The sequence below is a fragment of the Macaca mulatta genome, chromosome 18 (assembly GCF_049350105.2).
Source record: "Macaca mulatta isolate MMU2019108-1 chromosome 18, T2T-MMU8v2.0, whole genome shotgun sequence".
Taxonomy (NCBI): Eukaryota; Metazoa; Chordata; class Mammalia; order Primates; family Cercopithecidae; genus Macaca; species Macaca mulatta.
Window position 1 is genome coordinate 74,223,530 of NC_133423.1, and position 13,242 is coordinate 74,236,771.

Here is a 13,242-nt window from a genome sequence, read left to right on the forward strand (position 1 = left end):
ATGTAAAGCAATGTCAATACAGTCCACAGTTTAAAATAAGAATATATTCATTCTTGGCTATAAATATCATCTTCTATTCCTATACTGTTACAAACTTCCTAGGTTATTCAAACAACTCATTGAATATCATTAGCCCTCAATTTCCTCACTCAAAAAGTGAATTTCTAGACAATTTCTATGTATCCTTCTAGGTAAAACAATCTGACATTTCGAACACCATGGCTTTCTGAGCATTCAACTCTACTAAGTACAAAGCAAAGTATTTCCCACAACTTTGTTTTTACCATGAGCTTGGTGATTCCACAGTAGTAATTTCAACAAAAAATTACATGTAACTTTCATTTTATGTATACCTACACACAACAGCTTCTTCCTTCCATCAAAAATTACATTGGACCACAACAAATTCACTTCTGATCTCAACGCAAATTCCTAATCTCAGCTTCTAAACATCTAGAAGTAACCCTAAAGAATATATAGCCCGTGAGTAGTTTGTGCCACCCTCATTTCTGAGAACCCCACTAAGCTTTGCAATATACCCTCTTTACAGAAAACATGCAAACCAGCAGCATACGTGCATACCCATACAACCATACACAGATCTGTGCTCGGAGGATCCAATGGAACCCCACTATGGTTAGTCTTCAGACCGCAAGTAAAGAACCCCTGGTTCTAAACCACACTGCTATTTGAAAGCTGAGAGCATATACATATTGAAAAAGTCAATCACCTCGCAGTCAAAGTAGTTAAAACATGCTCAATCCAGCCTTACATTACACAGTAACAGCCCTTAAAATGAAGTAGTGCAGACTGTACATAAACGTACGCCTATCATTCAAGAACTTTCCCCGTGCCTATAATGTCTCAGGTACCAATACTGCCTTTAGTCCTAGGTCCTGCACTTTAGAAGGCTCTGTGTATCACGAACCCAAAATACGAAGGCAGTAAGTATTTTTCTGATTCATTTCAGATCTCTAGGAAAGTTTTTTGAAGACAATTTAGATAAGGGAACAGGTGGTTATCACAAGCCAAGCTGCTCCAGACCTGTGCCCTGCAAGTCAGTGTAGATCTGTGCAGCAGACCTACGCTCAGGCTCCCCAGGGCACCTGGCAAAGGACAAGGCTTCTGCAGGGTCACTGGTGGCCATGGGGGTGGTGACTGGATTTATACCTGTAAAAAAATTTTTTTAATGATATATCATAGTTGGGGAGGACATGTAATAATATTTTATACATGTATACAATGTGTAATGCTCAAATCAGGGTAAACGGGCTATCCATCCCCTCGAACAATTATCTTTTCTTTGGATTTACGGCTTTTAATAGTTTAGATACAGGTTTTCTCAGCATACTGACATTTTTGGTCAGATAATTCTTTGCTTGGGAGGTGAGGAGTGTAGCATCCCTGGCCTCCAACCACCAGATGCCAGTAGCACCCTCCCCAGTTATGACAGCCAAAAACAGGTCTCTGGTTATTTCTGAATGTCCCCGGGGGTGGGGTGGAGTGGGGGGCAAAACTGTCCGCAGCTGAGAACCACTGGTTTAAACAGATGGTATGTGGCCCTGTATTGATAAGCCTGTTCTGACTGGGTCCCCACAAACATGTTAGGGGTGGGCCGGCAAGCACGTGACTTGGCTGAATTTAGACGGGGAGTTTTACACCAAAGCTCTCCCACTTGCCACGGACCTCCAGGATGGAACCTTCCTCCGTTTCAGCTGGACCTAAGCTTCAGAGGCCCCCTTCATATAGCAGGGTTAAGAGCACCTGTCAGGTAGGACTGCTGTGAGGATCCCATGATGTGGTGCCTGGAAATTACCAGCTGCTTTATAAATGCTAGTTTTCTTTCTTCTTTGCATTAAAAAGGAACAATGAACTGAATAGTTCCAAGACATATGCCACAGTAAGTGCTTTAGTAGCTGACTGTTAGGATAGGATTCCAGCCATCACAGAGCTATTTAATAATGAGGGACCCTGGAAAGGAAAACAAATGACTTTCTAAATCTAAATGCTTCAATCATCAGCTCTGTGCATCTGTTTGAACTTCCCAAACCATTTCCCTATTCCTTAAGACTCATCCAACTGCACCCCACTCTTCAGCCTATTTGTCCCCAGTGTTTTCTCTTCTTCCAAGTTTTGGTGTAAAACTGTCTAGTCACATCTACACTCTAGCATGAATATTGTCTTTTAAATCAATCACCTCTGAAGGCTACAATAAATTAATTCCACTGATATACCACTGTGTAACATGACATGAGGGCTCCTCTTTCTTCCTGAAAGAACCATCTTTAAATTTAATTTAGGTGCTACACAAGATAAAAATGAGTATCAATACCACATAGTCACACGACTCTTATACTCCAAAAGTAAATATAATTCATCTGACGTGCATGGTTCATCAGATGTTGCTTTGAATGGCTTCTAGCTATTTCCAAAAACCTAATCTACCTTGAAGGGTAAAGATTTTCCATCACTGGGAATAAAAGGTTACATTGTGAGACTCTGAAAGCAATTTAAAAAGGAACTTTGGAAGGCCGAGACGGGCGGATCACGAGGTCAGGAGATTGAGACCATCCTGGCTAACCCGGTGAAACCCCGTCTCTACTAAAAAATACAAAAAACTAGCCAGGCGTGGTGGCAGGCGCCTGTAGTCCCAGCTACTCAGGAAGCTGAGGCAGGAGAATGGCGTGAACCCGGGAGGCGGAGCTTGCAGTGAGCTGAGATCCAGCCACTGCACTCCAGCCTGGGCGACAGAGCGAGACTCCGTCTCAAAAAAAAAAAAAAAAAAAGGAAGGGGTGTTTCAAAATGTTTTCCAGAATGACAGCATAGATGAAATGTGTATGTTGCCCCTCAAGTGCAAAGCACATTTCATTGTGCAAGTTTTTAGTCATGTTCCTTCACAGTCACATTGTTTAAGCAGGGTACCAAGTTTCCTTACTATACGTGTATAATGGAGGGCAAAACTGAAGAATCAGAGGTAATTAGCTCTATGGGCAAACTTTAGACTTACTAATAAAATGTTACGGCCGGGCACAGTGGCTCACGCCTGTAATCCCAGCACTTTGGGAGGCCAAGGCAGGTGGATCGTGAGGTCAAGAGATCGAGACCATCCTGGCCAACGTGGTGAAACTCCGTCTCTACTAAAAATACAAAAAATTAGCTGAGTGTGGTGGTGCATGCCTATAATCCCAGCTACTTGGGAGGCTGAGGCAGGAGAATAGCTTGAACCCAGGAGTTGGAGGTTGCAGTGAGCCGAGATCGTGCCACTGCAGTCCAGCCTGGCGACAGTGCGAAACTCTGTCCCAAAAATAAAAGTGTTGCATTGGTTATTTTATAATGTCCATGAATTACATCATCCAACATCTCCACTTCAACAGGCATGGTGATGCTGCAGAAAAGATATGATTACATGCTTACCTCCCAGGATAATTTTTTTTTTTTTTGGGTGGGACAGAGTCTAGCTCTGTCGCCCAGGCTGGAGTGCAGTGGCGCCATCTCAGCTCACTGCAAGCTCCAGCTCCAGGGTTCACGTCATTCTCCTGCCTCAGTCTCCCAAGTAGCTGGGACTACAGGCGCTCGTCATCACGCCCGGCTAATGTTTTGTATTTTTACTAGAGACGGGGTTTCACTGTGTTAGCCAGGATGGTCTCGATCTCCTGACCTCATGATCCACCTGCCTCGGCCTTCCAAAGTGCTGGGATTACAGGCATGAGCCACCATGCCCGACCAATACCTTTATCTATCTATTGAATATCATATATATCCCAGAACAACGGAACCACATCCCACCCTCTCCAAACACAGCATCATTTGGTTCTACAAAGGCCTTGACAATGGCACCAAGTTTGCTGTACTTGCTAATGGTAAACTTCTGTGGAAGAGGTGCCAGTGTCAACATATCATAAACATGTACATTTCATTTTTGGAGGCTTATATTTTTTTTTCTTTCCTTTTTTTTTTTTTTTTTTTGAGACGGGTCTCACTCCTTCACCCAGGCTGGAATGCAGTGGCACGATCTCGGCTCACTGCAACCTCCACCTCCCGGATTCAAGCAATTCTCCTGCCTCAGCCTCCCGAGTAGCTGGGATTACAGGTGCCCACCACCACACCCAGCTAATTTTTGTATTTTTAGTAGAAAAAGGGTTTCACCATGTTGGCTAGGCTGGTCTCGAACTCCTGACCTCAGGTGATCCGCCAGCCTTGGCCTCCCAAAGTACTGGGATTACAGGCTTGAGCCACTGTACCCGGTCTCATTTTTGTTTTTTGTTTTTTTTTTTTTTAGTAGAGATGGGGTTTTACTCTGTTGGCCAGGCTGGTCTTGAACTCCTGACCTCATGTGATCTGCCCACCTCAGCTTCCCAAAGTGCTGGGATTACAGGCATGAGCCACTGCACCCGGCAGAGGCTTCTACTTTTCTAAACATAACCAATTCAAAGGAACATGAATGAAGTCAAAGCTACAGCAGTCACTTTCAAGACACCATCAGAATACCAGGCCACTATGCCCGTAACTCTGCAGTGTGCCACAATGAAACCAAGACTGCCACAATACTGATCAAAAGGTGACTTCTGCTGCATAAACAACTCACCAACCTTACATATGGCATCCATCACTGTTGAATGGCTCCTGCGGGGGGAAAGCAGGCTCTTCCATAATGACTAGAAGTCTGTTACTGTCAGTCTGCTAGATCGGTAAGCATGAATTCACAACTTCTCTCTCTTTCCTTTGGAAGTGCCTGAAGTGTCTCCTTGTCTCAGTTAAACAGAACACGGTGACCGTGAGGCAGAGTTCCCAGTGCCAGGCAGCTCCAGGCACCCTGTGCCTGTGTCTGCAGAGGAGTCTTTCCCAATGTCAATCAAAACACAGTTCAAGTTTCATGCCCTGCTTTATTAAATTCTGCATGGTGTCCACTGGGACCACATCAGAATCTTCAGAAATGTAAGGAGGGGGACCTCCCTTTCCTGGCTCTGGGAGGACACTCGGGTGGATAAAGGGAAAGGCTGTGGCCGTACCAATGGCACTGCTGCAATCAATGCCACCAATCACTCAGATTTAGGCTATTTTTAAGTAGTTTTGCAAAACAAATGCCAAGTAAGGCTGCAGCAGTGTGTTATCACAAGCTGACTTGCATACTAAGCTACTTCAACGAGAGAGAAGGACTTCCAAGAGCAACAGCAAGTCACCGAAACAGCACTTGAAAGTCCGAAAACAAAGCCTGTTTCACTCACTGGTCTGTTCAACAGCAGTGTCTATTCTATTCTGAGAGCTGGGGATCAAGCAGTGAACTTGGCTGACAAGGTACCTGTCCTTGTAGTGCTTATATTCTAATGGGGGGAGAGAGACAACAACAACATATGTTAGGCTGGGACAACTATCATAAAGGAAATAAAAGAGGGTGCTGCTGCCTGAGGAGAGGGAGGAAGAGCAGCAAGAGACACTTTAAGTAAAGGGCTGTAGAGCCCAGAACAGGAAAGTACATGACATATATATATATATATATATATATATATATATATATATATATATATATTTTAAAGCAACAAAGCTCCAAGAAGGCTCATATCTGAAAAAAGAAATCAGAGTATAACACGGAGGGACAGAGCATGAGAAACTGGCTAACATGCTCACCTAACTATGCCAGGATATAGATAGGATTTACTTTCTCATAAGACACTGCTGCTGTTCTTTCTTTAGTCATTTTGCCAACCTTCAAATGACTTTAGAAACAAAGCAAGAGTGAAAATGAGACAACTGAGATACTGTCATTAAACATTCAGGAACATGCAGAAAATTTTAGCAGTCACAAGTCTGAACAAAAATCTCCAGTTGTAATCTAAAAATTATTTCCTAAGAGTTTCTTTCTGATCATTAGTGAAGACAGGTATAACTAAAAGTATCTTTAAAAATACTGCTATAACTAGACATCCTGTCAGAGGATGCCACATGTGTTACCTCCACTCTCAAATCCCACTGTTTGGGTTGAACTATATCCTCCAAAACAGAAAGGCTGAAGTCCTAACCTCTAGTAGCTCAGAATGTGACCTCATTTAGAAAAGGGATCTTTACAGAGGTATTCAAGTTAAAACGAGGTCATTAGGGCTGGCCCTAATCCAGTAAGACTGATGTCCTCATAAAAAAAGGAAATCTGGGGCACGGTGGCTCACGCCTGTAATCCCAGCACTTTGGGAGGCCGAGGCAGGCGGATCACGAGGTCAGGAGATCGAGACCATCCTGGCTAACACAGTGAAACCCCACCTCTACTAAAAATACAAAAAATTAGCTGGGTGTGGTGGCGGGCGCCTGTAGTCACAGCTACTTGGGAGGCTGAGGCAGGAGAATGGCGTGAGCCCAGGAGGCGGAGCGTGCAGTGAGCTGAGATCGTGCCACTGTACTCCAGCCTGGGCGACAGAGTGAGGGGTTCCATCTCAAAAAAAAAAAAAAATTAAAAAAAAAAAACAGAGGAAATCTGGACAGAGAGACAGACATGCATACAGGAAGAACGCCATGTGAATATAAAGGCAGAGATTGAGGTGATGCACCTACAAGCCAAGGAACGCCAAAGGCTGCCAGCGACCCACCAGCAGCTAGGAGAGGATCCTAATAAAAATAAGCATCCAAGAATGAGAAAACGTACTTGGAAATTAAAACACAATTGTAAAATTGAGACATTCTATAGAAGGGTTGGAAAATAAATACCAGCCTGGGAAACACAGCAAGACCCTGTCTCTACAAAAATTTAAAAAAGGCAAGGCACGGTGGGTCTCACCTGTAATCTCAGCACTTCAGAAGGCTGAGGTGGGAGGACTGCTTAAGGCTGGAAGTTCAAGACCAACTTGGGCAACATTAGTGAGACCCTATCTCTGTTTTGTTTTGTTTTGTTTTTTTATTTTAAAAAGAAGAAGAGCTGGGCGCGGTGCCTCACGCCTGGAATCCCAGCACTTTGGGAGGCCAACGCAAGTGGATCACCTGAGGTCGGGAGTTCGAGACCAGCCTGACCAACATGGAGAAACCCCGTCTCTAACAAAAATACAAAAAAATTAGCCGGACATGGTGGCACATGCTTGTAATCTCAGCTACTCGGGAGGTTGAGGCAGGAGAATCGCTTGAACCCGCGAGGTGGAGGTTGTAGTGAGCCAAGATTGTGCCATTGCACTACAGCCTGGGCAACAAGAGCAAAACTCAGTCTCAAAAAAAAAAGAAGAAGAAAGAAGAGGAGGAGGAGGAGGAGGAGGAGGAAGAGGAGGAGGAAGGGGGCAGGAGGGAGAAGAGGGGCAGGAGGAGCAGGAGGGGGAGGAGGAGAAAATGTAGAAAGCAAATCTCCCAGTAAATCCAACAAGGATAAAAGAATGGGCAAAAGGAGGAAAAAGATGAATATCAGCGTATCAATCCAAAATGGTCCCAATATCTGACTTGTAGGCTTTTTAAAGAACAGAAACAGGAGGGGAAAAAAAGGTAGGGGAAGGCAGGGGTTGGATATTATCAAATAAATCATACAAGAAATTTCCTGGAGTCAGAAACATGATTTTCCAAATTGAAAGTTCCCACCAGGTGCCCAGCTCAAAGGATGAAGAAATACCTGCACTGCTGTGGACTCCACCTAAGATAGTCACGACAAAAACATGCCAATAGACAACGTTAAAGGCTACACAAAGGATTTCAAAATCACCATATGGGCATGGCTACACAAAGCAGGACACACACCATGCCCTCCATCAGATGTACGGCACCTAGTGCCAGCCACTTACCCAACATCATGAGTGTACACAGCTACAGATGATTCTACCTGTGGGGAGAGGCCTCACTAGGCCTGATAAATACCAATACAGTCTCTGGGTGTTTCTATGCCCTCTGGCCTGCGGAGAATCTGGTGACATACCTGCCTGCTAGCCGGGTGTAAGTAACGAAAAAAGGACAGGGGTGAGGGTTCACTGTGAAGCCAGATAAGGTGGGTACTTCCCGGGTTCCCTCCTAAGAGACTGTGTCTCATCCAAAAACTGAGATGGCAAATCTCAAACCAAGGCGCTTCATCAAGAGATGATAATGAGGTTTTTTAAAAAGAGACAAAGTAAAGGTGCCACAAAAAAAAAAATAGGTGGGGGAAAGGACAGGAAAAGGGGGAAAGGGGCGTAGAGGGAGGGAGAGAGAGAAATCAAAAAGCCTTGAGACTCCTCAAAAAAGGGTAACTTCTCAAAAGTAACAATTCTAAAGGAAAACTATTTCCATTTTAGCATTCTATAGCTAGCCTATCAGTTGGGTAGGAGGTTCAAATAAAGACATTTTCAGACATGTAAGCTCTCAAAGAACTTCCTTCATGTAAACCCTTTCTCAAAAAGCTGCTGGAGGATGTGCTCCATCAAAATGGGGAAGCATGCCAAGACAGAAGACAACGCGTAATCCAGGACTCAGAATCCAACACAGGAAATTACTGGGATTCAGGGTGAGTGAGGTGTTGACTGCAGAGTTCTATAGTCCTATCAGAAACTGGGGGCCTGAATCTGTGACTGATACTAAGAAATGTAAACCAAAAAAATAATTGTTGACTCTAGAGAAAAGAAAAATATGAACTGGTGAAGAAATAAAATCACTGCACATGCTTAGCTGTGAACAACATTTAGCCATGAAAATATAAACAATGAATATTAAGAAAATTAGAAAATGGTATTGAGAGCTTAGTATAAAGAAACGTGTGTGTGACAGGAGGGTTATGTAAGAGATGAACCTTCATCTTGCAGAGTAGGAAATCAATAGAGACGGTCTAAAATTAAAAAAACAAGCTACAGTAGTGTATGCATACAGGCACGGCATCAAATCCCACAAGCAAGAGAAAAGAAATGAAAGGGGCTTTTGCTAGGGAGCAGTAATCAGCTGTGAGAAAGAGAACTGGGGTTTTTCATTATAAACCTCACAGTACTATATATTTAAATGTTTAAATTACATATAAAAATAATATACCTACGATTTTAAAAGATAAACAGAACTATTATATGATATAGCTTAATGAATAAGAATCGTATTTACAGAAATGAACACTACTAAGGGAAGGAAAATATGAACACCAAGCAAATATAAGCATTGTAAGGCTTTTTTTGGTTTTGCTTTTAATTAGGAAAAGTTACTTTCCAACTCTCAGGACCAGCACCTGTGGTCCATCTGACCTTTAGGTATGTCTGCAGATACCTTTGTTAGTAAGACAAAACAAACAAACCAGGACACTTAAATACAACAAAGTTATCTAGTTCATTCACTTGGGACAGGGAGATGACCTAAAACAAAAGTCCTATTTCTTGACTGTCATGAAGATAGCACACTTGCGGGGGGGAAGGTCCATTTCCATTCCATGGCAAGGATAGCACTGAAAGATTCAGCCAGCATTTAAAAGGATGACCTTCAAAAGACAAAAAAAAAAAAAAAAAAAAAAAAAATAGCCACCATAGCAATACAGGTGTACCAGTTCCTATGTTTTTCAACTGGCAGAGAATAAAATTTCATGTAGTTTTTTAATCTAAGAAAACTGGTGTCCATTCTAACGAAAATCAATTATTCAAGCTTATAGAAATATGTTAGAGGCCTTATGAATTAATCAGCAAATGTTTTTCTTTTAGTTAAATGTTCACCTGCAATATACTAGGTATAAACACCTGTGCTTTCTAGAAGTCCCATTCTAAATACAAAGATAAGGCTCCTCCTACAGGCCCACACATTAACAAAATTCATGCAGCCATAGACGAAATGATGGCAAAAATCTTAAGGATTACATTTATAAACACATGTCGTGCATAAGATTTATATACAAAATTTCTAACTTTGGCACTATGAGGATAAAGAAATTTCTTTCTTTCTGGGTCAAGAAGGAAATTCTAAGCAAACACATGAAACAGGGTTTTTTTTTTTTTTGAGATAAAAATAAGCTCCCAACTAAACATTAAATTCTCACATTAAAAATATAAGCCCAGAGCTATCTCCAAGATAGTTCCTCAGACTCTCCACAATCGCTCAAGCAGTACTCCATTCTAAGTTCCTCCTTGTCCCTGATTCACAAAACCCTGCTTTATGCAGAAGCAGACCTACTTGATTCCTCTATGACACTATCAGCTACTTCAGGACAAGAGGAATGTTCATTCACCTTTCGCCCTTTGTCCTATGACTCAACACCGGCTCCTCTGGCCTAGTAAGACCTACAGGTGGCTGCTGGCTCCAGTTTAACATATGACCTCATTTAATCCTCAGAACCAGCCTGTCAAGTAGGTACTGTTATCTCCCTATTACAAAAGAGACGACTGAGTAAATGATTCATCAAAAGAATATTCATGAATTTGGGAATTCCTAAAGGTCTATGAGTATATTTCTATTTTAATGAAAGGTTCTTCATCAGAGCTGATATGTCATTCATTTATTCAATTATACTAAGTAAAACACCACTAAAACTCCGTTAGCGGGGAGCTCATCTGCAGATGTAGTTACCAAGTCAGTCAAATGATACAATGAAGAAAGCACTAGTTCAAAACACAGATCTGCTCAAAGAGAATTCAGATTCTCAATTGTACTAGGGGTTTCCACTGGCTACCAACAATGTGATGGGACCTGGATTTCTGACCTGTTGTGGGAAGTAAAGGACTCCAAAAAGAGGGACTGGCTGGAGCCAAGGCAGAAGAACATAAATTGTGAAGATTTCATGGACATTTATCAGTTCCCAAAATTAATAATTTCATAACTTCTTACACCTGTCTTTACTGCAATCTCTGAACATAAATTGTGAAGATTTCATGGACATTTATCACTTCCCTAATAATACTCATAATTTCTTATGCCTGCTTTTACTTTAATCTCTTAATCACGTTATCTTCGTGAGCTGAGAACGTACATCACCTCAGGACCACTACTGTACAATCGATTGTAAAACGTGTGTTTGAACAATATGAAATCAGTGCACCCTGAGAAGAACACAATAATAGCGATTTTCAGGGAACAAGGGAAGATAACCATAAGGTCTGACTGCCTGTGGGATCAGGCAGAATAGAGCCATATTTTTCTTCTAGCAGAGAGCCTATAAGTGGATGTGTAAGTAGGAGAGATATCGCTGAATTCTTTTCCCTGCAAAGAATATTAATAACTGATACCCTGGGGAAGGAATGCATTCCTGGGGGGAGGTCTATAAATGGTTGCTCTGGGAGTGTCTGTCTTATGCAGTTGAGATAAGGACTGAAATACACCCTGGTCTCCTGCAGTACCCTCAGGCTTACTAGGACTGGGAAATTCCAACCTGGTAAATTCTAGTCAGACCAGTTCTCTGCTCTCGAACCCTGTTTCCTGTAAAGATGTTTATCAAGACAATACATGCACAGCGGGACACAGACCCTCATCAGTAATTCTAATTTTGCCTTTGCCTTGTGATCTTATTGCCCTTTGAAGCATGTGATCTTTGTGAGCTACTCCCTGTTCATATACCCCCTCCCCTTTTAAAATCACTAATAAAAACTTGCTGGTTTTGTGGCTCGGGGTTGTCATCACAGTCCTACCAATACGTGATGTCACCCCCAGAGGCCCAGCTGTGAAATTCCTCTTTGTACTCTTTCTCTTTATTTCTCAGACCAGCCGACACTTAGGGAAAATAGAAAGAACCTACGTTAAAATATTGGGGGCTGGTTCCCCCAGTACTGAACAAAGTAAAAGACAGGAAGCTCTATTCAACTCTGAAATTGTTTAACTTAATGATCCTTCTACACACAGTCCAGTGCCATGTAACCCAGGGGTCACAGTGTACACTTACTCAAATCAGGAACTGTCGAAATCACGAGGGAAAATCCTTGAAGAAGGCACCATGTTGGATACTGACATACCATGTCTCACACAGTCCCACTGAGCCCATTTCCTCCTCCCCAACACTAGAACAGTCACCCTCCTATCAGGATGAGCCCGAGAGCAATATTTAGCTTGTTTTAGGGTTCATGTTGTATGAGAAATACAGCTTAGACATTCAATCTATTCTCAGCCCAGCAATATGTTCATGCTGTGAAAGGCAGGCCAAAGAACATCAGGCTCACCTTGTCCAACTCATTCCAGAGCGCACCAAGTAGGCATGGTAGGGCCACATCACCTCCCCGTCTTCCTGGGTGGTATTTCTCCCCTTGACACAACTGGCTTTGAAAACATAAATAACCCAGAGAAACCCACAGCTCCTATAAAGTAGGTGCTATCCCTCTGTTACCCATTTATAGATGCTGACATCTATAAAGAAAAGCTTCAGCTGGGTGCAGTGGCTCATTACCTGTAATCCCAGCACTTTGGGAGGCCGAGGCCGGTGGATCACTTGAGGCCAGGAATTTGAGACCAGTCTGGCCAACATGGTGAAACCCCACCTCTACTAAAAACACAAAAATTAGCAGGGCGTGGTGGCAGGCACCTGTAACCCCAGCTACTAGGGAAGCTGAGGCAGGAAAATCATTTAAACCTGGGAGGCAGACACTGCAGTGAGCCAAGATCACCATCACTGCACTCCTGCCTGGGTGACAGAGCAAGACTCCGTCTCAAAAAGAAAGAAACAAAGGAAAAAAAGAAAAGCATCTCAGCAGGGTACAGTGGCTCATGCCTATAACCCCTCAGCACTTTGGGAGGCTGAGGTGAGAGGAGCACTTGAGCCCAGAAGTTCCAGATCATCCTCAGCTGATATAGCAAGACCCTTATGTCTACTAAAACTAAAATTAGCCTGGTATAGAGGCACATGCCTGTGGTCCCAGCTACTCACGAGGCTCAGGCAAGAGGATTGCTTGATCCCAGGAGTTCCAGGCTGCAGTGAGCTGAGATTGTGCACTGTACTCCAGCCTGGACAACACAGCAAGATCCTATCTTAAAAAAAGAACAAAAAACAAAACAAAACACACATGTGCGCGCGCGCACACACACAGTTTATCCAGTTCTACCTAATAAAAGTAACAACGGCCAGGCCTGGTGGCCCAACCCTGCAATCCCAGCACTTCAGGAAGTAGAAAGGGGAAGACTGCTTGGGTCGAAAAGTTTGAGACCAACCTGGGCAACACAGCGAGACCTCATCTCTATAAATAACAATTAACAACAATAATCATAATAAAGCAAAACCAAAACACTAAAATTGATTTAGGGATGATAAAGCAATGCACAGGAACTGTCAGAGTCCTTGGACACTCGGGCAGCAGAGGAACAAGACAATGTGGTGAGGCAGGTCATCGCTGCCACACGGCTGTGGCCTCTGGCAAATCTCTTTCAGCTTC

At 43.0% G+C, this 13,242-nt stretch overlaps 1 protein-coding gene across 14 annotated transcripts in view; it reads right to left on the reverse strand.

Moving 5' to 3' along the window:
- LPIN2 (lipin 2) overlaps window positions 1-13,242 on the reverse strand; it is a 105,782-nt gene that overhangs the window by 70,945 nt on the left and 21,595 nt on the right. For 2 of the 14 annotated variants that reach the window (XM_028838053.2, XM_077974897.1), the window contains exons 2-3: window positions 12,741-12,841; window positions 12,040-12,136 (exon numbers count right to left, since the gene is read on the reverse strand). The exons of 10 other annotated variants lie outside the window; for them this stretch is intronic. The gene's annotated coding sequence lies outside the window, so the exon portion shown is untranslated. The remainder of the gene's footprint in view (window positions 1-12,039; window positions 12,137-12,740; window positions 12,842-13,242) is intronic. 2 more of the 14 variants (XM_077974908.1, XM_077974896.1) reach the window with 1 other exon arrangement.